Raw genomic sequence first — 27170 nt, 5'->3', positions numbered from 1 at the left:
TCTCAAACGTTTGGGATGGACTCGTGGATGAAGAATTCGTCGAGTAAATCAGTTCTGTCCGTCTGACCATCCGTAAATATTATACCATTTTAAAGAAAAGAGCTAGGGGTTCGAAAATTCTTGGGTTTAACATGTGACAGAAGGATAGGCAACTGATTCTAATTTTTTTTTATACCGATTCTATTGAACTGAACCAAACAATTTGTATCGATAAAAAGAATTGTGGGGATCGTGTAACTAGAAAATTAAAACTCAATATTTCAGAAACTATCCGCCAGATGACGCTCAAAATTTACACGAACATTGAGAAGGTTGTTTCAGAGCCAGACGCTAGTCTGGATCTTTATTTTTAGGAATATGGGGAAAATATTTCTTTGGGATGGTCAAGCAGAGTTGAATGAGTTCATTACCTGGATGGGTGACCGTTCTAGTTATGAATTTTGAGCCAAATTCTTCTGACGCCAGTGTTTTTACCTCTTTTTTCCACAAGGCAACTATGTTTCAGTTGGGTAATAACATACGTTGAGTATTAATTTTTTTTTTCATTCGAATTTTGAAGTTCTTAGTAGATATCGGTTTCCATGCATTCCAGAGGCTTGTTCCGCGAACCGCATCTTTCTCAAGTTTCATTTTATCCGTTCTGACGAGTAGGAGGGCGTTTTTCACACGCCGCGAAAGAACACGAGACACAAGAGCCCATCTGTCCCGCTGGGCCATCGCAGACCAACAGGAAGACCTTATCAATCGTCGGGAGATAAACAGCGCTTACATAATCGAAAACGATGGGATCGATTTTGTGCCAACATGTAGTTGAAAAAGGTTTTTGAGGTCTTCTATATTTGATGAAGGCAGCAGGCGTCTTCGTGTAAACAGAAGCCAAGCGCCCTGGATATATTATTCGAGTTAGCGACGTTAGTGACGCAACCACAGTGTTGGAAGCACTTTGGTGGGAGTCAGTTGTCGGCAACTGAAACTGAAGCGCAATAGAAGTTGATGGCGTTTGGTGAGACCAACTTATACCCGTGAAGTTCTTCCTCGGACCAGCGTCTGGATGCCAAAAGGGACGAAACGGTAAGTCACGCAAACGATTTTTCATACCACTCAGCACCGGTCTCCGCACACGCCATCACCCTGCTTAAGAAGTCCCCCCTTAAGAAGACATGCCGCATCCTCTCCAAGATGCGGCAAAGAATTTTCCAATCATTCCAAACGCAACAAAAACCACTGAATACAACCACCCTAATTCCTCGTCACCCCAACCAGACCCTCTCCACCAAAATTCACCAACCCTTCGAGTCATCATCCCAAAAACCAATCCACAAGCATTAATTCTGGAGAAATCAGAATCAGACATAGATCGTATGCCAAAATTTCGCCAAGAAGCAATATCCATCAATAATATTCATAAATGTACGAAAATATTCGCTCTACGATATATTCTTCGTGTACTTCTTGAACATAGCCTTGTGATAAGGTGTTATCAGCACTCATTGGCGCGCCGCCGGCTGGGGGGCCGGGGGGGCAGTTAGTTTCGATGTAAGTGCACACGTGAGCATTGGTCGGATCGTCCTCAAGGTTTGTTCTTGAAATTGCATAGGTTTGGAGTTGGTTAGTTGCGATGTGCGGAGTGTTATTTAAACATTTGGATATAGTCTGCGCTGCGTAGATCGCGACGCTCCGTAGAGGCTAAAGGGGGACGCGCACTTCGCGGTTTTGCCGCACGATAAGTCTGATCAACTCTAGTTGATCGATTTCCAAACTGAATCACCCGGTTTAATGAATTTTTGGCCGCTACCAATAGCATCTCCAGGTGGTTGCTTAGTTAACCTTCACCCACCTGAAGATGCTATTGTTCTAGTGAAACACATGTGTGGTTGAAGAACTCATCCTGGGGACAAATCAGGTCATTCAGTTTCTAGTTCAATCATGGATTTTCATCCATTATCGGTCACATCTATTCAAGGGTTGATCATATGATCATTGAAGAGAAATGTTTATTTATATTGTTAATCACGGCTTGTAATCATTTCATTAAGATACAAGTTTTTTGGTAAATCAATGCGAAGGAGTGTGGAACATGATTCCGCTATGAAAATTCGTGGATTTTTTTCAAACCAAGGCAAAGCTCTTAGAAGGTGTTGACGTGTTAACGATCTTTTTTTACGGGTTATTGAAAACACTGAGTATATAACTCCACTGAGAATATAACTCCACATAATCTAAAGCACTATGTTGATGTTCTTTGTATAATTTTCTGATTCCACTTCATTATTATGGTTTGAAAATAACGAATAACCGTTTTACATAAATTATACAGTATTACAATCTATGGTGCCAAATAATGTGGAGTACACCTACAGCTTTGTATCTAGGAATCAAGTACCAAAAAAGTCCGCATTTATTTACAGACATCTTGAACAGAATTTCCTTGTAACATTGCAGAAAGTCACTGATGAAGTGTATAAGGTATACATGAAAGGAACGTGCACATAAAATTAATGCTTATTGGACATATTGATATTTCAATGCCCAAATCTATCTCCTTATCAAAAAGGTTTCGAATCAGTGTTTTGGGTCGAACAAAACATAACTTCAAAGATCTTTCAACACTGAATATGTGAAGCCATCTGAAAAACTCATTGATTACTGCTTATTTAAATAATTGCTCAATAAGTGTGCTAAATTGATTACAGTGTTTGGAATTCAGAAATTTTGGAGACTTTTTGGTATATTCATTTATTACATGGAATTAAAATACGTTCTGTTAATTTGAAAGTTTGAACGTATGAAAAATTACAAAATTTATGTAGCTAACAAAATAAAAATTAATTTTCCTGTAAGAAATTTGAGTGAGTAAATTCTACTGTATCTTCTTGAAAGCATAAGAAATAATTCTAGAATAACTGTTCAATTTAAGGTGTCACTTTCAAACATATGGATATATCTATCATTATAATTAACATATTGAAACATTGTAATAGGCCCATCCTGTAGAGTGTTGGAAAAATTACCCTCAAATCTCAGTAAGTTTTCATGCATACTAGATTTCTCCTGTGTTTTAGATGGCAGCTCTTTTAAAGGTTAAAAAACTATGCTATTATTATATAACTATTTGAAATGACCGAAAATTGATTTTCCTTCCAAACAGTTCAAAAATATTCCGTCCATTTCAGGCCATTTCATTCTGGTTCTGGTCTGCAAAAAGCCTCTGTATCTACAGTGTTATATTTTCCTTATTTCCTAATCGTATCATTGAAACTTTAAAACACAATTCGGTCGCCTGTTTTGATATATAACAGGGTGCGTCTCAACGTTTTGAAGCGGCAGTGCGAAGTAAGAAACATGAACCACGTGTTGTAAAGCTCGTGGTCCCAGCAAGTTAGCACGGGTAAGGGCACATGTGTTTACCGGCGCTGATCAAATATAGAACAACAGTTACGAAGCCAAGGATGCAGGATAATAATTTTGCATTTTCTTTCTCTCCGTTCTATGTATCAGGAAAAATAAGGGATAACTTAATATCGGACACTTTTATTTCGATCCTTGATCGTAGGTCATGTTCGAATGATGGGGGTTTAACTGAAGGTGGGTTATGCCATGGAGTCTTTTTAACGAATTCCTCGTTAACGAAAGCTTTAAACCATACTTGCTTGTGGGCTCCTAAAAACTTAGTTGTGAAGATATTAAAAATACGCATTTGACTAATGAATTTTTTTCAATTCTGTTTGGGATTGAATTGAAAAACTAAGTTCATTAGGTTTAAGTCGTTGTTTTTCGAGTTTATATCCTTGAAAACAAGCGGTTCATTGGCTATCAAAACATTTCATTATCCCCAATGTCGATTAATACCAAAATAGATTTCCTCCGATCATACAGAGAAAATAATTCTTTAACTTGGTGGGAAACGCCAGAGAAAAGATTATTCTTTAGGAAGGTGGTAGCGATTATTCTATATCAGCGGAAACTGAAAACACAATTAATCCTATTTCCTGTTACTTCACGGAGAAGGAAGAAAATAATCACAAATAATGGAAATACTTTCCGGCCTGGAGGGATAAGTTAAGTGTTCAAAGAGCAATTCGGTTTCCTTCAAAAGGACCTCGGTTGGCGATATACTCATTATTACAGAAATAGAAAAGGAAGAAACATTTCCTAATATTGTCGTACATGTATAAAAGATGTTCTATGCGATACGAATTTCATGATATCTTTTCCCTAAATACTTTTCTTAGATCATAGATTGTACTACGGGTAGATTCGGGTGACTTAGGACAGTCCTGTAACTTGGGACAATTACCCCCTTGCAGATTTCATTGTTTCTTACCATTTATGAGTGAAGGGACAAATCTATAAGATTGTGTAGCGTTTAGGTTAGTTTAATAATTAATTCCTGTTGAGTTTGGCGTGACCAGAGCGTTTGAATTGACAGGAAAAATTAACGAATTCAGGAGAGTAAAAGCGCCTTTTTTAAAGGCCCTTATACTTTCTAGTGTCCTGTACATGTGTTTCACTTTGTGCATGTGTAATTTTTTTTACTGAATACGTGTGATACTGGGATATTAGATATGTGATGAAACAAGGTCCTTTACAAATCAAATGGCAACACGGATATCATTCATTTTTTTTGTTATTTCATAGGGTGACTTGGGACTATGCCGAATAGATAGGTACAAGCGGCGCATTGGCAGCAGAAAATATGCCGATTTTTCGCAGGATATTATTATTTACGTGATTTCCACAAAGAAATCACCAAAGAATGACAGAAATCAAAGTTCCCTTGTTTTATTTGTTTACATTTGCAATATATTTACTTTCGCTGTAAAAGGGCTTTATCATTTAATTTCCTTACCGAATTTCAACTATATAATCACAAATTCTAATTTTTCAAAACTATACACCTTCCGAAGTCACCTATTTCATTTGAGAGTTGAGAAATCAATAGATTTTAACTTGTGTCCCAAGCCTCCCAAATCGGTGGGTGACTTGGGACAAGTATATTTTATTTTTTTCAAAATATATATCCGAAATCTGAAGCATGGTATATTTCCTAGTCAATAGTCCGAGTCATTAAGCATATTCGAACCTATTTTTCAGATAAAAATAGGTCACCGTGTTGAAAATTTGACAAGTTGAATTCAACAATCGTCTCAAGTCACTCGAATCTACGGTATTTCAAAAGTTTCCATTTTATTTCACCAAATTTTTGAATATAAGAATAAGAAATCTATCTATCTGTTTAGTCATTGATATAACTCATTCTTTGGCCTATTTCTTCATAAGTTTTCTGTTCAAGGTGAAAATTCATTTTACTATTTGTATCACAAAATCAGTTCACTGAAAAAATTGAACAAATAAAGTTCAGTTAAGAGTACGGCCTCGAACAAAAACAAGTAGCCTTGATAAAATTTTCTCCAGAGACGTCTGAGTCCTTCAAGTGTATGTGTGTATGTGGAGGTGGTTGATAAAAAGTAAAATCCAAAGCTCTTTGCATGCAGCTGATCCCAAGCGTGTTCAATGGGATTGATGTGTAGTATGACTTTAAAGCAGCAACATTACAGGACTTACGTGAGAAGAAAATTTGTTCCTTACAGAATTTTCAACAGTTAGAACACCTAGCCACCCTGTGTTGTGGTGGACGTCCATCAGTGTAAACTTTCGAAAGAATTCAGACTTGCAACTCCGAATTCTGAGATACAAGTCAGAATCAATAACGTCCGTTAAAACTTTTGAAAGAAAAGAGATAGGATAGGCGTAGTTTAAGGGTCTATACAGGCCTATACATGCCTTAAATGAGACAAATCTGCTCTACAAAGGGCATTTTGCTCAGATGATTCGGCAACAACCGAATGCAACAAAGCAAATGTCATGCGACCAATTCTAGCCCCACTACTGTCTTGCATCTCAGAATTCTGACTTGTATCTCAGAATTCCGACTTGTATCTCAGAATTCCGACTTGTAACTCAGAATTCTGACTTGCAATTCGGAATTCCGACTTGTAACTCAGAATTCTGACTTAGCAAGTCGGAATTATAAATTTGGATGTTTTTTTTTTGTGGCCCTTCAGCGCTTTCGTACGATAGAACCCAGTTGTGAGATGTGGATCGGTTAATGTTTCTTTTCAGTTATTTCCTTTTCTTTTTTCCTCAATTTTGAGTTGGATATGGTAGTTTTGTTTTCTGAATTAGATATATGATGTATGTACGACCAAATAATGCTATTTAATGTGTGATTGAATCTAACAGGAATAGTCTTCGATTACAAACAAAATAATTTGTGTTGTGTTGTGTTTACTCAAATATTGAATGAAATATAAGGCGATTGCCACCCTGTGTACAAATGAATAAGCTAAATAGTATTATTGAAGACTGATATCGAGAAAAAACATTCATTTGACAATTCCTTCTGTAATTTTTATAGTTTCGCATATAGTGTGAGGTCTTTTTATGGCAGACCTCGTGGTCATGTGAGCTTGCAACCTCGTGGTTGTTCTTCGAACTGGATCAGGGGCGCTCGCTGGTGCGAATCCACCTTTAGCTTCCTCGTGGAGTCCCAGCCGTCCGGCTCGGATATACCACCGCGGACGTGGTGCTCCAGTCGTCTGCGGAGCCGCTCCTGAAATGAGCGATACCAACGCGTTCTAAAACGACGGATGTAGGCCAGTCGATGAATCGTGCTCTGGCGCGCCTTGTGCCTTCCTCATGACCCATCTGCTCGCTCTTGGAGATCCATATAGACCGCGCATAATAATTCACCAACTACTGATAGTTGTTAACTTTGTATAGGCTGACGTCAGTTTCAGTTTGTCCCATTTTGTAAACGGATGAATCAGAGTGTTATTAGAACGGAATAAGAAGCTGGAGGGATATTTCTTGGAGCTCTTCGCCATGTTGACAGTTGTGCGTCAGTCGTCCTTAAATGGAACGTCGTATTTGATCGTTTGAGTATGATGGCACGTCGCTTTCATGGAAGGAGCATTCCTCTTTGAAATACTTCTTGAATGTGCAACTCTTATTCATTGATCTTCGTGTTATTTTAACACCTCTTCGAATTTCTTCAAGAAATTAAGGTTGTAATGTTTCAAATTCTGAAGGAACGGCTTCGTCGACAATAGAAAATTGTTATCCAGTCAAACAAAATACGACTTCAAATTATATGTTTCAACACTTTCAACTTCTTTCAAAAGCCATCAAGTAATATGTGTAACTAAAACATTTATTAGTTCAAAATGTTGACTAACAAGGAAACTTTCCTTAATTCCTTAAAATCTAAGCTGTGTAAATAATGTATTCTCATCGAATTTAGAAATTTCATGGCCATCAACCTTGTTTTCCTTGTTTAGTTTTTTAGGATTCTGAGTAATGATCCGAAATTTAACTCGAGTTCAAATGGGGAACTCGAACTCTACCCAGGGATATGTAATGTCTTCTTGTACATGAAATGTCTTGTACAAAACAGTGATAACAAAACGATTAATATAATTGTACGGTTCAAAGGTCATGGAGCTTCCACAATTGTAATTGAAATTGGTCTTGTACTACGAGAAGAACAATGCATGCTGAGGGAATAATAGAACAATTAGTTGTGTACAATAATAACTTATTGACAATTCCTAGAAATTATATGTGAAGATTTGGAAATAGGTACAACTAGCAAAGAGTTTCTGTTTCACTCCCACCGGGATTTTATCCCAATTAATTTAAAAACAGCAGGAATCCATTATCGTTGCTTAGGACGTCCCCCTTTCATTAAAACTCGCTAGTGATAAAAAATATATCATTAGTTTGACCAATTTATGTTCATGGAAAAAGCAGATGTAGGTACATCGTAACCTCCCTTGAAGAGCTTCGTAGGTTTTTATCAATAAAAATGGGCATATGAGCAACAAAGAAAAAATCAACCTTGATTTACCCTTGCAGTTTTGTGGGATCCTTACCATGAATATAGAATATTCAGGATTCGATATGAAAATAATTGGCTGAAATGAAACAACTAATTTTTTCATCCTGTCTGGAATATATTGTAATAAAATAATATAAAAAGTAGGAGATGGAGGATAGGATTACCTAATTACATGCCTGACCTATATCAATTTCATATCACCTGAGGAATTCTTCATGGAAATTGATCGTCATTTGCAGATGTTTTTTCCACGGAGTATAAAAAGAATAACAATTTAATGATTCACACCAGACAATATAACATAACAACGACCATATTACCTGTAAAGAATGACCTTCGCTAAAAAGGCATCGCTGTTGTTGAGTCGATTGGTGTTTTTCTTTCTCCCATTATGTTAATTAATTTGAAGAACTCTTTTCAGAGAGGTATTTCTTGTTTCAGAAATTTTCGCGAATGCAGATACTCTGATATATCAGCTCATAGGTTGCAATGAGTAATAATGATTCCTCATATTCTAGTCATTCTTCAGCAATAGTGAAAACATTGTACATATATAATATTTCGTATGTAGGTATATGTTTCTTGTGCTTCTGGACATCCCTCATTCTCACTCAATTTCAATTCTACCCAAACTATCTTCAATTCTGAATAGGTAATTAGAGTGGTACTAGTGGTACAGCACAAATTACGTTTATTTTTAAAGATCATGAAAATGATCCTGTAGATTGATTATAGTGAATTAGTGAAGCATGACAAAAATTAATCTTCTTCTAGTTAATCCCACCTCTTTCGATGAAAGATATGCTTGCGTAAATGATGTTTAAAGCGCCTTGGTTAGAAGAAGGCATATGGTATGTTCTCCAAGTATGACCTAAAAAGATAATGGGTTTACAAGCAATATGCTAGCGTTGTTTAATAGGAGTGATAAGCAAGCGTTTTGCCTCGAAACGTATTCTGAAGAATGGGGCCCCTCAACATTTTGAAGACTGATAGCGATTTCTAACAGAAATCGTAGGGTTATCAGCCATTTTGTTATAACGGGTATTTAGCGATAATTCTTCATAATCCGTGTAAAATTTCCTTTTGAATTGAGACTGAATCAAAAATTCACTGTGGAAATTACTTAATACTCTTGGTCTAAACTCTGTGATGAGTAGATATAAACATCTTTTATAAGCAAAATGGAATTGCCACAAAAAGGTCAGCAACAAATTCCAGGATTTGGAAGTAATCCAGATCACCAACATTATCCAGGCGAGAATTACACGATAAAAACTATCTGCTGGAAAATTGCAGAGTTGAAATAGATTTAGTAACTTAATTACACGACTATGTTGTGGAAGAGGAAGATGAAAACACCAGGGGTGCATATTGGATTAAAGTTTGTTATATTACGTCTGCCATCCAATTCATTCGTAGCTCCCATTTTAGGTTCTTAGGCCAACAAAAGTCTGCCTTCGGAGAGAACAAGAAAATAATTCTTTGTCCTCTCTTCCAACTGAGAAAACATTTCAAGGAATCAGCGGAAGAGATAAAATAAAAACGATCAGTTTACACTGTTATATTGATGAATGAGTAATAAGGAAAATTGTGATTGTCTTAATTATTGAAATTCACTACATATGAACAAAAAAGTAATGTGTCAATGTTCACAATAACTCTCAACTTCTTTCTTACCTGCAGAACATTGATTTCTTTCAAATTCTCAATCTTATCTGGATTGCTTGATTTTTATTATTTCATATCTTCTTCTTCCTCATTATTTTATATGTTGAGTTAAAGTTGGAGCAATAGTAATGATGCATGATTTGCCTTCTTTGCAGCAAATTTTATAAAAGAACCACACTATTTTTTGACAAGGAGTTTTTCTGCGACAATTCATTTACACCCTGTATTACGGTACCTATACCATTCTGTAAGAAAAATCGCTTGACCACTTCATTTTGAATGTTCTATCATCCCTAAAATGATGCTCAACATTTCGTTTCCACATTGTATTTAAGTTTCTATGTCTGGCAATAACATATAATTATAATATTATATTATAATTATAATATAACATATAATTATAATTAGTGACTCCATATCAGGACCACGTACTTTTTTGTGAGCAAATAGTATCATTTGTCATCGTAGAATAAGTTCCCGAAAATTGATTTTTCTATTTTTCATTTGACTTGTCCTATACATTGTAAATGTCTAAAGGTACCAATAAATACCTAAGTATTATTATTATATCAATGTATTAAGATAAACAGAAACAAATACGCGCCAGTCTTTCTGTTAATAATAGTTTATTCATGTGAAATTTTTATTCAAATGTGAAGTTCATCTTGACTTGAAACTTCCTTTAATTCCTTTTACTTATATTGATGCAAGATGATTTTTGTTGAACAATTTAACATTCTTGTAATTATCTGTTAATTCCTTCGGGAGATACCCATTCCCAACCACTGCATCATATGCATTTCATCTTCGGTACTTCGGGTTAACATTTTTTAAATCTACAACTGATGTAACGTATTCAAACTTCAGCCAAAGAAGATAACGAACATTAACTCTCCTCAAGCTAGTGCATATTATGATATTATACTGGTCTCTTGTATTTTCCATGCAAATAACTGGATTTGGTATGCCTTCAATCAGTTTGTATAAACTTCAATTATGTTCGTCACATATTTTCCGAAGAGATTCGACATTGTGATAAAATACGTAATTATAGAAACTTTTACATAGAACGGGGAACATAGCGTTGATTTAAAACCCAAAAATGTTTTGACAAGCTTCATAACCCCACATTTTCGTACTATACAGAGTGAAATGTGTCAAATTTCCATGGCCAACCGAGTGCTAAAATAAAAGTGAATGGAGTATAGTAGAAGCAGTAAAAGTTTTAAAATTGAGTGGCTTGAAAAGTTTGAAGACGGTGAGTTCGCATTGGAAGATAAGGAACATAGTGGCAAGTGTAAGATATGGACAATTACTTCGAGGAAAATGTAAATGTATCTATGGTTCTTTCAAAATAAATAGCTACGAAAACTTTGTAACGTAGAATGCTCAATCAAATATCAATTAATTCATTCATTCACGTAAGACATCACTCGAAGGAAATACAAAAGGCTATCAAGGCTCTACCTGTATACAACCTCGGCTGTGACGAAAATACTCCGATCGAAACTCAAAACATCAAAACAAGAAAGATAAAGTTGGACTTTCAAGGAAAGGGAGATGGTAGGACGTCTTCATCGAAGGCCGAGTCAGGGTGACAGGCAGAGACAGAGGGATGGTAGCTGGGGTGGTATTGATCGGACGGTCTTCGGCGGGGTGCTTCAGTCGTGCTGGCTCCAAGGTTCTACACCTGCGAGTCTTTCCCTGAAATTGGAACTCGGGGGGGAGATCTCCAGCCTTCTCCCATTCCTGGCGTTTAATATTGTTTTTCGACCCAGAGCTGTTTATTAGGAGGTGGGTGAGGATGATTGGAATTGATGTAAGAGATTGTTAATTACGGCGAATACCATGGGGGTGGGTATGGCGGGATTAGGGGTGGCTTTCAATTTCGAGGAATGTTGAAGCGATTTGCGTCATTCTTCATACGAAAGAAGATTAGGAATTTTACCAGTTGAGATAATCGGTTTGCAATTATTGGAGGTCTGATTTTGAATAGCCTGCTATTCTAACAGCTGTCCTGAAAAACACGCCATTTGGCGATATAAAAATGTACGCTTCCTTAATGTATCGAATCTCTTAAAATGTGCTACAAAAATAGTGATATTATTACAATAGTTCGTACTTATACAGTGTGTCAGTATGAAAAAGTACCACCTGGTAGAACGAAACAAAGTTTCTATGATGTATGCATGCAGCGGTGGTGAAAGCGTCTGCAGGCTCTCAAAGATGTAAAAAAAAATCGTCAGGAGTACATACACAAGCTTGTCAGATTAAAATACTGTATATGCCCTACGTGTCTCAAATAATAAATACGTGATGACCAATCAATCTGACACTAATCAAGGGGGGGTTTTTTAATCTGACACTTTGAAGATGACAAAAATTCATTTTTTCAGAATATCCCCCTTTCTGTACCTCTAATCGTTTTTGTATTCACTATGAAAGTTGTAGATAATAAAATTCTTTACAACTTTTGGCTGAAGCAATTTTAGATACTCTTAGCCGTTTTCGAGCTAGATGTGATGAGGGCGAGGAGCTTAGCCACACATGCGAAAGGCCAAGATTCATCGCCATATACTATGTCAAAAACGTTCAAGCGTAGAAAAAATTGCTTCGGACAAAATTTGTGGAAAATGTTATGCTCTACAACTTTTATGATGAATTCGAAAACAATTTGAAGCCCAGGAGAGGAGAATTAAAAAAAAAACTGATATTTGTGACCTTTTTGGCTAATTTTTATTGTTTCGGCATGCTGAAACTGTCAGATTATATTTTCTCCGTTATTTCTGAATCATTAGCTTCAAATTAATAAAAAAGCCACCGCTCTCTAGAATGTACACTTTTTTTTGCAAGTTTAGCGTCCTCCAACACAGTTTCGTCACGCTTAAATTGTCAGATTAAGGGAATATATAATTGATAACCACATGTATCTTAATCTGACATGCTCGAGTATGTAGAATGATGTCTTTTTTTCCATTCTGACAGTCTGTCCTAGACAATCCCCCCTATATACAGATCTAATTTTGGTAGGGGTACTCTACAGGGTCCAAGGTATCTCCCCTTATATTTCTGACACGCTCGAGTAAATCCCGAATTTCCCTCTTGGGCTCCCCAACTATTCCAATCAATTTGTACCAACCCTGTGAGCGTGATGACATCAACCCTTAAAATGAAATGTTGTTAATTATGTTGTGGACAAAAATTATATCCCATTCTCAAACTCTAACCTAACCTAACCTAACCCATTCTCAAACTCTTACGTTTTGAAAAACTTCAATTTCTCGGGAATCTTACTTTCTCTAAAAGGTGTGAAGTCTGGGTTGCTTGGTGGCCATTAAATCGGCCCTCTTCCTCTTCTACCAATGTTATATCGATTGAGATTGATGAGTATCGATATTTTTCTTCTTTTACCTAGTTCAGAAGACTACCCTTTGAATTAAAACGAAATATTTCGAATAGTATTTTTTTAAACTGAAAAAATAAATGGATTATCATTTTAGCTGTAGCTAACCTGCTCCTTCCCATCTCTAACCGAATTCACTAACGAAAATTTCGTTGTATCTCCTTGAAGGACCGCCTGCTTCGTGTTACAGTTTTAATTTCAGCACCAGTCCGTAGGTCATCTAGGAAAAAAATTCTGTTGGACTAGCGAAGACCCCAGTTTGTGTAATTGATACTCTGTTCAATTACCCAAACGTTCTTTGTCCTCATAGCAAATTACATATGTTTCAGCCAGCTATTAAAACAAGTTTCTGCCATCATTCCAACTGCCTAGATTGTAATGTACAACACAAATCGTTGATGGTAAAGGCTACAGTGCGATCTAGTTCTTTGGTAGCCACAAATTATATATTTTCCAAGTAATGAGTATAGATAATTGATGAATAGCCAAAGATCATCGCGTATTATTGTTTCTGAATCAAGAATTGTGCCAGGTCACTTAAAATTTTGGTATTTCTAGCCTGTTACAGCATTTGACAAAGTCAAAACTTTGTTCTTTCACAGACATGTCCGTAGGGGATGATAAATTATCAAAGGAATCTTAAATTTTATGAACTCCACCAGTATGAATAATTTCTGAATTAAGATTAAGGTAGTTTAAACTAAAACTTTGCTTTCTATAATCCTTTAACGGCAATATACCCTACATATTACGTAAACAGAATGTGAAATAAAATTGAACACAAATATCTCAAAAGGAACGGGGTAAGCTGAGATTTTCTTTACTGTATATCAAGAATTTCGATTTTTTTTTTGTAGAGTGAGGGATATTTTGTTTAAATATCCGATAGGGTGAATACCCCGTTTGTAGAAGTTTCGATAAATAGGGAAGATTGAAATCTTAAAACGAACACATCTACTTGTTATTAAAAAAAGGAAAAATATTATATTTCTTGGTGTCCTTCAGTTAATCATTGAGACGCTTATCAATATCCATAACTTGTTATATGGTCATCAAAGCCTCGGGAAGAAGCATAAAACTCCATTGTTCTTGGAATGAAATGAAAGAGTGCGTGGTGCACTTTTATTCCGTAACAAAATTGAATTTTTGATTTGGTTCCCAATCAGGCGATTCCTGTGAAATACCTGTTTGTGTTACGTTGGAAATTAATTTCGGAAAGTGGAAATTTATCGCTTCTTTCGTATGGCAAGTAATCGACCAATTTCGATAGAAATCGATCGTGAAGGATGTAATAAGGAGATTTGTGTTCGTCCAAAATATATCCAGCCATAAAAAAATAGGGACTTATTCCTAGGCCCTATTCCATAGTATATGTACCGGAAATAATGTTTTTTAAATGTAACACTCTGTCTGATAATTGAGATAGGACCCATTTATTAGGAACTTCCATAAAACGCTTTTTAATTGATAATCTATAAGCATACTGAAAAAACTTCATTTTGGAAGCAATATTATAAATTTGAATTTCTCAATGAAAGAAAATTTAGCTTTCTTTATGGGTTTTATTCAGCACAGCATGTATGAGAGCTTGGAAAGTAAGAAGCTTTATCATAATTATCATTTTTCGATTATCCAGTCGAATATTTCTTGAACCACTGCCTGAAATCCTTAGCCAGCTGTGATAGATTTCCGTTTTCTTCGTTATTAAAAGTGCCCGAAATTTTTGGCAGGACTTCAAGCAGCCAGTTCTGTTAGGAGACGATTTGAAGAGTATATGACGCAATTTAAAGTCGGCTATAATTAGATCTTTTGTTTTCTTTATCTACCTAGGCCAATTAAAGCGCTAGCCATTAAAGTGTTTTTGCAATAAGCCTCTAAAGAATGAGCAATTATTGGATATCATAAAAACTGTGGACTCTATTCTTTAGATCGTTGAACAATCTGAGATAAGATTATATTTGTTTATTAAATTATTGTCAACAAGGTGGAAAATTTGGTGAAAATCATTCCTTCACTGAACACGGATCGGAATATAACAATTTCTTTCCCAGAGGACATACGTCACTTCAACACACTATTCATTCGCTTCGTTACACAGATTTTTAGGAAATATTCCAGTCTCACATCGATCTTGATTGAGAAAAATTCGACCTAACCATTTACTAACAAGATATGAACATTTAAGTTTTCAATCATTATCAAAAATCAACAAAAGTTCAGTTATATGCAGTTGATTTTCGAAGAAATTCAGTGAATATTTTTCATGGGCCTACATACACATGCTGCATTCTTATTGCATGTAAAACCTGATCAACCTCATAAAAAAATATATTTACTAATCGTCTAAATTAGATTCCAATGTACAGAAGTTCTTTATCTTTCGATTATTTGACGAAATGCAAATATAGATCAGTTCTTTTTTCTGGCGAATGCAATCGGTAATTAATCTAATCTTATCTTGTTTTCCTACATTACTAAGAAAGGATATTGCTTGGAAATGTGAAAACCCTTTTAAAAAGTTATCTCTAATTAGCTCACAATGAGACAGAATTATTGCAAAAGTGGTCTTGTCACACCAAGGCAAATAATGAAGATAAATCCACCTCAAAGACGGACAAATATTTTACTAGTCACTTATGATGAAATCTGATTGCCGAAAAAGATAATTTGGCGAAAAAGCAACGAAGGAGCAGTTAAGAGCTATTTTCATTGACTTTAAATGATTCGTTTCTTTGGATTAGGTACTCCTGTGGTCTCAATTATCCTTCCTGGCATTGAAATGAAGGAGTATTTATGAAAATGGTTCCAACTGAACCTCAGCTTTCAACGTTATGAACTACCTTTTTCTTGCGAATGGATATGTAGGTACTCTAAAGATTCTCCTTCAATAATTACATGAATTTGCAGGAGTTGGTAAACTCTCAATGCCATTGCAGGTAGAAATTTGAAGGTGAAACATATATATATAAGTTTTTATGGAGAACTCTAGAATTCGAATCCAGAGGAAAAAAGATGAGTATTCATCTTCGAGGGCAGCTCTTGGCAAGCTCCCCAGATGAGCATACAATAGCAATTTTTACACAATGACCATAGTTATATGCGTATCATCCAAAGTTGTGCATTTCCGAACCTGTAAATGTTAGAGGTTAAAACCAACAGCTGAATTTTACACCTTTGTCATCACGAAACAACCCGAAAGTTCTGGATTCTTTTTTGGTTTCAAATTCTGAATTTTGACTACAATCCTCTTCAAGCTATACCCAGGTATTGAGCACCTCAAAAATTTTATTAATAACATACTTCTTAATATGAGATATACCATTGAGTATTAACTCAAACTTTGAGTTGCTCTAAGCATAAACTGAGAGGTTAGATTTAGGTTCATTTAAAACAAATCCTTTTCTATTTTTGGCCTATTTGCAAGTCAGTTCAAGTAATCGATGTATGTATTAGTTGAATATTTCAATAACCAATGAAATGCTCTTTGTTTTATTGTGAAAAAAATGATATAAGGATCCATAAGATTTCTCCCACGAACGAAACTGAACTGGTCTCTTAAAATTGATACTCTCTATGCCCACATTGCTTCCAATAGATTGATTAAATAGGATACAAAGATTCTCCATATGCAATATAATCTTCTCTGATAGCGTAACTCATATTTTGCGATAACGTGAAAAGCGCATAAATATTAAGTATGTATATCTAAGCTTGCAATAATATCATTGTTGGGAAATCATCTATAGCATTAATCATGATCCATAGTACACGTCACAGTCAGAAAATACCTGCATGATAGATTTGGATCGAAGATGAAACAAGAACAATCCGAATCGTTTAGTTATGTTATTGATAATTGATGGTCTCAATTAATGAATAATAGAACTATTGCACAGATTTACTCCTATTGTCCGGTTTACACAATGGGTCAATTGATTAGCTTTGTATTCATCAATGCTTGAGGAGGAGCTCCCTCCCATATTGAAGGTCAGAATGAATCTTGCACATTGGAAGACTATACTTGAGTATTCTGGAATTCGACCTTCAGCACCGTCGAGACAAATATGAATTATTAGAAACTCATGCAATAAATGGCAGTCCGAAATTTGAATTTCAGCTTCCAGTTATCTCATCATAAATAAGCACCCATATGCAAGATAGAAGATTGTGGGGGATACAGGAAAAAAGATAAAACAAAAATTTTTTTGATTTCATTTGAGACCATTCATATATGGTTGTAGGCACAAGTATGCTTTGGGATTCTGAATAATAGGATTATTTATAAAGATAAAGATTTGAAGGAACTTCAATTTGAATAGGACAGTGTTCTATGGAAGTGAACCATATTCAAAAATTTTGTCACATTTGAAGAATAAGGAATCATTTCTCAGATTAATTCGACAAAGAACAACATTACATTGTATGTAATGTTTGGAGGTTAACTTGATTATTGTGAATTGTGATGGTGGTCTTTTGGTGACCAACTATAAATCTAGCCAAAATCTCTTCGTGTCAACTTTCCGTTGAGAATCTAATTAAAATAGAAACGGAAAATTTGGCAGCGTCATTTTCTTGGCATTTCTATAAGGAATCGCTTGCATCAATCTGCTTCATTTCAATTTCGAGATTTGAATGACAGCGGACATACCGTAGCAACAGGTGCATATAAAAATGTGGCAATATATTCCTCTCATTCAGCTCACATACATATTAGATTTTAGTATGTGAATATTTAATACATTGTATTATTCTTTTCGTTGAATATTCAGAAGCAAAATCGCTCCTCCTTTTACCTATTCTATCAGCTTAGTAGGTGCATATTTTTAGTGTTCATCATTTGCCTGCAAGCACGTGGATATATACATTGTTAATTGTTTTATGGCAGAAGAAAATGTATCTACACAATTCGTGTAAATCCTTGACATAGTTCATTATGAATAAGTAGAATCAGAGGAATATTCACATCGTATTTCATTTTCCATTATTTTTTGTGGTTATCCATCAATTTTTTTCTATTGTACATGAGATTCTGAAGAAAAAAATTATCAGAAAAGATCAAATTCACAGGTTATAAACTTCTGACAAGGCTTTTCAGTTTTATGGACATGGTTTCCTCAAAAATTATCTCCATGATTTGTAAACTATTGAATAATGAACCATATAGATGTTTTTAGTTTCACTGTATGTAGTATAGGTTCATCTTCAGTTGGATGGGTGCACAACAGATTTACACAGTATATTTTTCAACCATTGCAAAGAAATTCACAATATCTTTCACTGAGTGGTTTGGAGTAGGAAAAGTCCTTTAGGACTTTGTGCGGAAATGCTTCGTTTCCAATATACAGGCCGTTGAGTGTATTCCAAATAAATCAGTGCAAAATGTTACCGTTCCTGAACTTGTATGATTATACCTTTGCAAGATATCCATCACTACACCGATCTACATACAAAATAATGGATTCCTTTTGCTCCAACCTAATATTGGATGGATGATATCGAAGGATGAGCCAAAAACACTAATTAAAAAAAAAAGCCTAATATTATCTCATCATAAAACCCTATGCAGTTTACAATCAAACAATACCATATATAATTCAGAATACCACGTAGAAAATAACGCTTTTCCTTCTGGGAAAACAAAAGGGAAATCAACATCACCATAAAACGTCTTCTAAGAAACACCTCCACATTTGCATTGACTAGTTCGATCCATCTACAAAGATTCATTTTCGAAATGATTGAATCGAAACTGCTTCATGGTACGGTTTCTTGCTAAGCATTTATACACATTATTCAGATATAATTGCACGTCTCTAATTGATCGTAATAAAATACCAGTTTCCCCCATGTCCTAATGAATATAATTCAGTATCATTCGATTCAATTATACCTGCCTGTATAGTATTTTTACCAGCGTACATGTATTCGACTTTAGAACATGAGGTCATGGGCTATCCAGTTGGTAACGAATCGGTATATGCAAGAAATTTTATCGCAGAGAACGGTACCTCAAATGGAAATATGGGGTGATATTGTCTTCAACAAAATTAAATTTTGTGAAAATTGTAGATTTTTGATATTAGTTTACTTTTATTTTGGGAGTTGAAATGAATCCAGTTTATGTACATACGCAGAAAAATATGCAAGGGACCCAAATCCTTACTTATCAAGAATTAATTCAAATAATTAAAGACTAAAGTCGAAAAAATGCCTCTTTATATTTTTTGTGATGACTTTACATTCTGCAAGCAAAAACACCCAAACCTTTGAACGATTATCACATACAAAACAGGAATTGAAAATTGCGAAATTTTCTGTTACATTTAACTGCCTCTTCCCCCCTCCTATGCAGAAATATGTCATGAACGCCACTGTCAATGAAGGTACTTACATTAATAATTTTCATGGTTTAGTTTAGACAATTATAATGTCCTTGTTCGATTGATGCAAGAAGTCGGTCTTCTTTAGTTAGTGGCATTTAAGTGGCTCTCAATTCCAATTCAAAGGTTGACGTTGACAATTATAGCAGACTAGTTTAGAATTATGTAACATTACGGACATCTTTAGTCTCTCGGGATAGTGGGATTCACGAATCTTATGAAAGGACTTTCGGTCAGATCGATACTCCTTAATTGATGTGGACATTTCTTTGGGATTGTTGATGAAGATCTCTTCTTAAAGGTTACTGGGTGATTCTTCGATGAAATTGATGAGTTGCCTAATCGTCTCTCCTTTTTAGGGCACCCTTAGTTGAATGAAAAACGCGTCTTTTCTGTCTCTCTGTCACAATACATCTACAGAACTAATAGAGTTGAAATTTTGTTCTTACAAAGTATCAGGTGACAGTGAAATTAAAATTATATAATTCGTTGAACAATTTTCATTGATTTTAAGTATTTTTTTTATTTTCAGCTTTCATGATCTTCCCTGGCCTATCTGTGAGCAAAAGAAGATCGTCCAAGGAAATGACCTAAATTCTGATGCACTAGTGAGTAAAATCGAAATCCTCAATCGTTTCAGACAACTCCCATATCTCGAATCATCTCATAAAATCAAAATTATAATTTTCTGTTGTGCTTGTGTGGGAAGTCTGAAAATTGAAATTTCCTAGAGCTATTTAAAACGGATTAACGAACACTAAAAGTGCATTGATTCGTTGGCATTGAATCGAAAATATTGAGTTTCGAATTTGGAATGTTTTATGCACGTGCGGTATCAAACGTCTTCAGTATAATTTCTGCATGCTGAAAATATCCTAACAGTGTCCCAGATTCATTATGGGGATTTGTCAGATGAAAAAGCTCGGTCTTGCTCCATAAACGGTGTAACATTTATGTAGATGTGCGTTTGAATACAGTTCGTTATTCAGCTTCCATAATGTGTCGTCATTTCAAATGCACATTTACTCAATAACTTACCATAATAATGAATTGGAAGTAAACTGTATAATGATCTTTAGATATTCGGGTTAGTTTGTTATACAGTAGCAGTAGGAATTCTTATGTTATACACCGTTTGAAATTTTAGGGCAGGATGAGAGGTCAAGAGAGTAATGAATATTTGTGAATCAAAATCAAGATAGTGTTTTCGTCCTTGGTTGCAAAGCTTTCTGTGCATTGCAGGTCGTCTTAAAGAACTGTTAGAGAGAGATAAATAATAATATACTGAATATTTCGACTCTAAAATATTTTTTGCCAACATTTTCTTGAAGAATGAATGCATGGACAAAAGAAGATCCCGTTTGTGATTACCGTATAAATGCGGGGATAAATTAAGAGGTCATACCACCACAGATAAGCGTAGATAATTGCCATTTCGTTACGTGACTGCCATTGGTTATAACACATCGAATCCTTTTGTCTTCGCAGCAATGTCTGGATGTGTTAAATACGTTCTTCTGGCACGTGTTGGAAAATTTATGGACTTGTTTGCCCGCTCGCTCCAGTCATGCTTTTCACGAGATGCCATCCTTGCATATTCATAACATCATAACAATTGCTAAAGACGAAGTCTTTCAGGCTCGGCCATGTAGCCAAATTGAGAACTGTGCCAGGAAATTCATATTCTGACGGTGTATTATTGTGACGATGCTAATTGTGTTAAAGTCCAAGAATTGACTTTCGCCTTCAGTAAATTTGTTTCATTGTTGACTTCACGTACTCAAGGATATTATGAAAATCGAAGTGGTTTATTGTTTCGGTAGTTGTGATGAAGAGGAGAAATATTCAGTTTCACTTTTCCGGGGCTGAAATGGGGTCATCTCATGAATACATTATGTATTTGGGGATTTAAGATCGTGGTGATTCATTTGAAAAAAAAATTCTATTTCACGAAAAGTTATAGAAAAAATCGTGTAGATACTGAGACTTGAGTTTCGTCGATTATTATTGGTTCATTATTTCCAATTTTCTTATCCAGTTACAATCGATCCTCCTTCAGCGATTAGACAATATTTGAATGAATAGAAAAAATCCAGACATTGAATCGCTCAGAATTGAAAAATATACCATTTTCTCGATGTGCATGTTGCAGAGATCCTCGAAATGTTTGTTAAAAAAGATTCTGTGTATGTTTAGATTTCTCGTTAAGACTGAGATTTCCATAAAGATGATTTCTTTGATTCTAGATTGTATTTCAAATATTTTATCTTCGTGCAGTTGATTGCATATAATTCCCTTATTTTAAAATCATAATCTTTCATGCAGAATGTTGGAAAACACTGAGTATTGAGTAATCAGACAGACATCATCATTCTAATCTGAATAATTATCATAATTTACACGTAAATGATATTAAAAAGTAGATTCTCTTTTGTTTTTTCCTAACGGTTTGTGATAAGGCAAAAATTTACAGAAAAATGAATTCACCATTAGATGTAGGTAGGATATAGCCACTTTGGGCATTCAAACAACTGTAAATTTTCCTTCTCTTATGTTTCATTATTTCTGATAAGGAAATTTCAGATCATCGCCCTAGAAAATTCCGATAAATCGTAGATCAATTTCCACTAAATGTGAGCTGATCTCCTTGATAATCGCAATCATTCATGATCTCGAAAGAAGCTTCATAAAGTGGTTTCCTCGAATAGAGATAATTTCAAGAAAGCCATCAACACGTTGCTTGTGGCAGTGCACATAATAAGCATCCTTCCTCGATAATATCATCTCCAATATCTATTTCCTATAGCACGAGCACATCGAAAATGTCTTATGATTATCAAATAACTCAAAATATGGGGAGAAACGTGTAAAATCGAACAAAGAAACCGCATGTTTACAGGCTAAATGATGTGATACTAATTAAGATGACACATCGAAGGGAGTGTTCAAGAACTTAGGTGAAAAATAAGAATAGAGGCTATTCAGAACTTCAACATGATTCATTTCATGATCATTCGACCAGAATATCAGTATTTCTTCATGTAAACAATCTGATTATGTTCAATCTTCATATGAATATCTTTAAACGGTCCATAAATTGTTCCTTTTCGAATCAGAATTATTTAGATTCAGTGAATCTTCAGGTTGACTAATTAGAAATTCGTCATTATGGTATCAATAGATGAAGGTTCTTCAAAAATGATTATATCATCGAAACTCAATTTTGAATTTCTTCGAAGTCACTGTAGAAAGTAACATAGCATATCTTTTGATATACCTACGACAAGAAATAATGCAAACACTCAAAATTTCGAAAAAATGAATACAATAAATACCGATCTATTGTGTTCGCGTGAGAAAGCCAAATCTGCTTATCAATTCTCAATACGACCTTATTTATATTTATAAACTAGATTCGGGTCGATAATATTGTATATGATATTAGATATTTCCTTGGATAAGATTGTTCCTACAGGACTAGCCGATGTATTGGCGTAAAAGAACATATATGGAATAAGTAAAAGTCTTACCTCCTTCAGTTATAACTAAAAAGCTAAAACCTTCATTTCCCTTCATTCTTACGATTCTACTTCAATTAAGTAGTAATAGAAACATTCTAAGTCTTCCTAAGAAACAATTTTTCAAGCAAAAAACATTTGATCTCCTTTTGAAGTTCTGTAAAGTACATATTTCAACATAAGACACTTCTTATATGATACTGATCGTGAACAAGAAATTAGTAATTGTCTTCAATCTCAGTAGAAACCTTAAAAAAAATAATTGGCTGAATGTCTGTCAGAAAGGTTGGTCAACAAAAAGGGTTCCTTTTCCTTTCTGATCAATCTTAATATCTGGTCAACAATTTCCAAAAATTACTTGAACCTTCTTCATTTTTTGTTCTTAACTGGGCGATGTCAAACCTTTGCGAACATGATGCTTTAGCTATAATCATTTCCATGGCCTCCAAGCTCTCCAATTCAAACCACAGCGATTAAAAACAATCTGAAGGGAATTAAAAAAAAGTTTTCATGTTCAAACTCCAACGAAATGTGTTGGAACAAGATTAAAAATATTTTTGTCTCATCGAAGAGTATATTCAGTCACGTAGTCAAAAACATTCCTACAATACAAGCGAACTTTGAGCCAGCATCATCAGAGACAAGAGATCACATGAGATATCGATAAGATAACCTGCAAGGTGTATTGGGACAAAGAAAATAAGACATCATCCTTATTAATAATGTGTGCAACTCGGATTTCTTCGCACATTCGTTTTATTCTAGTTTATTGTGATTCTTGTATCACCATCATACCCCAAGTTAAATTATCATTATGAGACTATATTGAATAATCCAACTGAAAGAATTCCATTCTGACATTCTTCAGCTGATTAGCACCCACAAAGGAAAAAAATAGAAAAATCCTTGTAATCATTATCATCACTCCGCCAGAAATGGAACACCAAATAAGAACAGATAGATCAATTCAATCAACAAACCACATATAAGCACTTGTTTGTCGTCCTCGATACGATGTATGTGTATACGTATATCTTAAGATATCGTGCTTATCTCTTCATTTTTCTGTTCTTCGATGGCAGTGTCAATACGTTCTTCGTCGTTCAGATAAACATCTTCTAGGAGACGTTTCAAAACGAAGGGAAATAATCTGCTTATTCACTGTTTACAGGGACCCATATTTCTTGACTTCCATTCGGGAACGTTGAAATGGAAGAATAGGATAACGGGCATTTGAAGGGCTCCATCGGAGGGTGCATAAATTTGGACGCGAGATAAAAATTTGTCAATGCTGGTCAGAAGAACTGGAATACCTGGTCAGCATCAGACTAACGATGAGTGTTTTAATTAGATCGCAATATTTATAACATTATGAAGCTTCTATTTGGATGTCATTGATCATGCCATGACATATCGATGACCTATAGAACATCTTCTAATCGAAGAAGAGACCGGTAATGCAGTACAGGTAAAAGGCGAAGGTTATCGTACTATGATAAACCATTCAGAGCAAAATATCCCAATTGAGCTTTATAGCAACTCACACAAACACGAATTGAAATACATTGAAGAAGAAAAAGAGTATTTTGCAGTCAAGATTCCTAAAATGCAAATAATGAGAATTTCAGGAACTCTCAATAATTTTTTAGTTGTTCGGTTGTGCATTGTTTCGATTTTCGAAATACAAGTCCCGCAATGAATACTCCGAAGGCATCATGGTTCACTGCGAAAAAAATTTCGCTATTTCACCAGCTGATAAGGCAAATTTTTCCTCTCCAGATAAGAGTTGGACTCCAATGGAAATAAATTCCTGAATTTCAATTATGGTTGTAACTGTTGGTTTTTTCTATGAAATTATCATACTGATACCAGTTTTTATTCGATGAAACGCTAGTTACCATTTGGAATTTTCCCCAGAATATAAGTGTGCAATTTGCCTAATCCTTCGTTCATTTTACCTTATGTTTTGAAAACATAATTTGGCCAAACACGAATATTATGAGATCGCCAGTAATTCGAAGACATTAATGGACTTTTAAGGAAATTTACAAAAGTGGTGATTGTTATTAATACTCCTTTTCAAAATAGCCTCCTAATATTGGATATTCAATCATCAAATTCGCTTATGGCATCGGTCTATAGATATGAACTTCTTCCAACAAAATCGAACCATCAAACATCCACAAACGAACAAACTGACCCATTTCCTCATCCTTTCGGAAAGCAACGTTGCAAACCATCAAAGGCACTCTTCTTTCTCCACTTCAACGACCAGGAGATGGGAAAGAGAACAAGAACCAGGGCGAGCAAACAAGCAATCGATCAATTGGACGACAGAACTGGATGGCAGGCAAACTTCCCCTCATCCTTGGACTTTTATGGATTCGAACAAGCACCTCAATCGATACCATGAAAGAAGATGACACAAACTGGGGCTTCGTACACTCTTGTTCTATTTTAACGAATAGAAAGAAGACTGGCAAGTCGCTCACGATGAGGATAATCTTAGGAGATTTTGCAGGTCCTTCGATATTATACTTTTACCGGATGCAATTACGTGCTTTTCACTTTTCAGCACTAAACTGTATTGACTGAGCATCTTAGGGAAGAACGATAAACTAAATTATGCTATTGTTATAGCAGTACACGTGTTGTGGTTCCAATATAATTATACAGGGTGTCCCAGATCTCGACAAGTATCAAGGTTATTAAAAAATATAAGAAAAAAATTAAGTCGCGTATTTTACAAATTACAGACCTTTGCAACGAATCGAGAAAATAGTCACCTTGTGGCAGCCTTTTCTCTTGGTTCTGCAAGTTCTTTTTATTTTTTGTTATGTAATCCTGAATAATGCTTCTGTATAGTCTGGCCTGATTTTTAAGCAAGCTGCTCCAGATCATTGGAAGAAAATTACACTCATTTCCCAACCAAATATTTGAATTTAATACTTTGCTTCTATTGATAGAATATATGAAAGAATAAAGAGTGTTGAATAACTAGAAAAACATGTAGTGAAGATCTTTTTATTCTTCGTTTCGTATAGTAGCTACTATTTTCCACAGTCATCACATCAGAACGGTTAATTTCGCAACATGGATCTCCCAAGGATGATTAATTTCGTCCCAATTAGTCAGATCTAATTATGGTATTCTATCTTCTCTCATCAGCTACTGTGGCGAGCGACTGCACCGAAAAGAGGAGGTATATTAGAGGTCAAAGAGATTAGAGAAGTGGGCGCTAGAACAGGTCTCGAAGAATACACGAGGGATCAACGAGATATTGAGTCATCTCTCATGAGAAAATTGAGAAAAGTCGACGTTGGATATTCGTTAAGCCATCCCTAAGGGGGAGATTTATTATCCCTTGTATCAGGAATATTCCTTGTCTTCTCAGAGAATTCAAATGACGCAAGTGCAGTATCTATGAGAAAATCCGATTGTTTTTGAAGATGAAATTCGTTCTACAGCTGAAATGGCTTAAAAAAAATAATCACCAATGACTTTTCTACCGTCATGATCAGGGTAACATCTTTTGATACCTGACCACAGAAATATATAATTTGTTCCTACGAGGTTTTTATCTGAAATGTTTCCTCACAAGTGATATCATGAATCAATATTCCATAAAGAAATAGATTTTGATTCCTTGTCCATCTCATCGAATCAAAGTAATATACCAATCCCTGTATGATGATCAGAGTCAAAAATACGTTCTACAATACGTATAGTAGCATAATGTAGGTTTTATTTCTAGTCAATCATTTTCGTTCTTAAATTTTATTGTGGCTGTAAAGAACTTTGTCCTTCATGGGAGGAAATGAATTCATCAAAGTGAAAAACATAAATTCCAACTATTTACATTAACTACAATATTGTTATTGTTTCAAGTAGGTACTCTCCAAGAAGTTAATAAGAAGTATATAATTTTTATTTAGCGATTAATATCGTTAAGATTCGAGAATACCACATTATAAAAGACCATTTGGTTTTTATGGGAGTCGAAGAAGAATGAGTTAATTAAAAAGTTGATATTGCTTCTTCGTGTTAATAGATAATTAATAATTTGATACCGAACATCCATGCACATGAAATTTTGTCCTGGTAACTTTTTTTCGAAATTTCATTTAATGACTTGTAATGTGTAACAAATCATTCTCCAAGCTGGTCAAACCGATGAACAAAATTGCAATGAATTGAATTTCTTGTCAGAATAGATAAAATTGTAGCATTTTCATGAAAACAACATGAATACTTGCGAAAATAAATATCACTCGTCATTCTTTTCCACTTAAGATTCTTAA

General features: G+C 35.0%; 1 protein-coding gene across 1 annotated transcript in view; it reads left to right on the top strand.

Annotated features, from left to right (window-relative positions):
- The first annotated feature begins 933 nt into the window (after nucleotides 1–933).
- LOC123312423 overlaps nucleotides 934–27170 on the top strand; it is a 56274-nt gene continuing 30037 nt past the window's right edge. The window contains exons 1-2 of the mRNA XM_044896850.1: nucleotides 934–1071; nucleotides 19884–19959. The gene's annotated coding sequence lies outside the window, so the exon portion shown is untranslated. The remainder of the gene's footprint in view (nucleotides 1072–19883; nucleotides 19960–27170) is intronic.

This window comes from Coccinella septempunctata, chromosome 4 (assembly GCF_907165205.1).
Source record: "Coccinella septempunctata chromosome 4, icCocSept1.1, whole genome shotgun sequence".
NCBI lineage: Eukaryota > Metazoa > Arthropoda > Insecta > Coleoptera > Coccinellidae > Coccinella > Coccinella septempunctata.
Note: the sequence above shows the minus strand (reverse complement) of the source record. Positions and strands in the feature narration are given on the sequence as shown.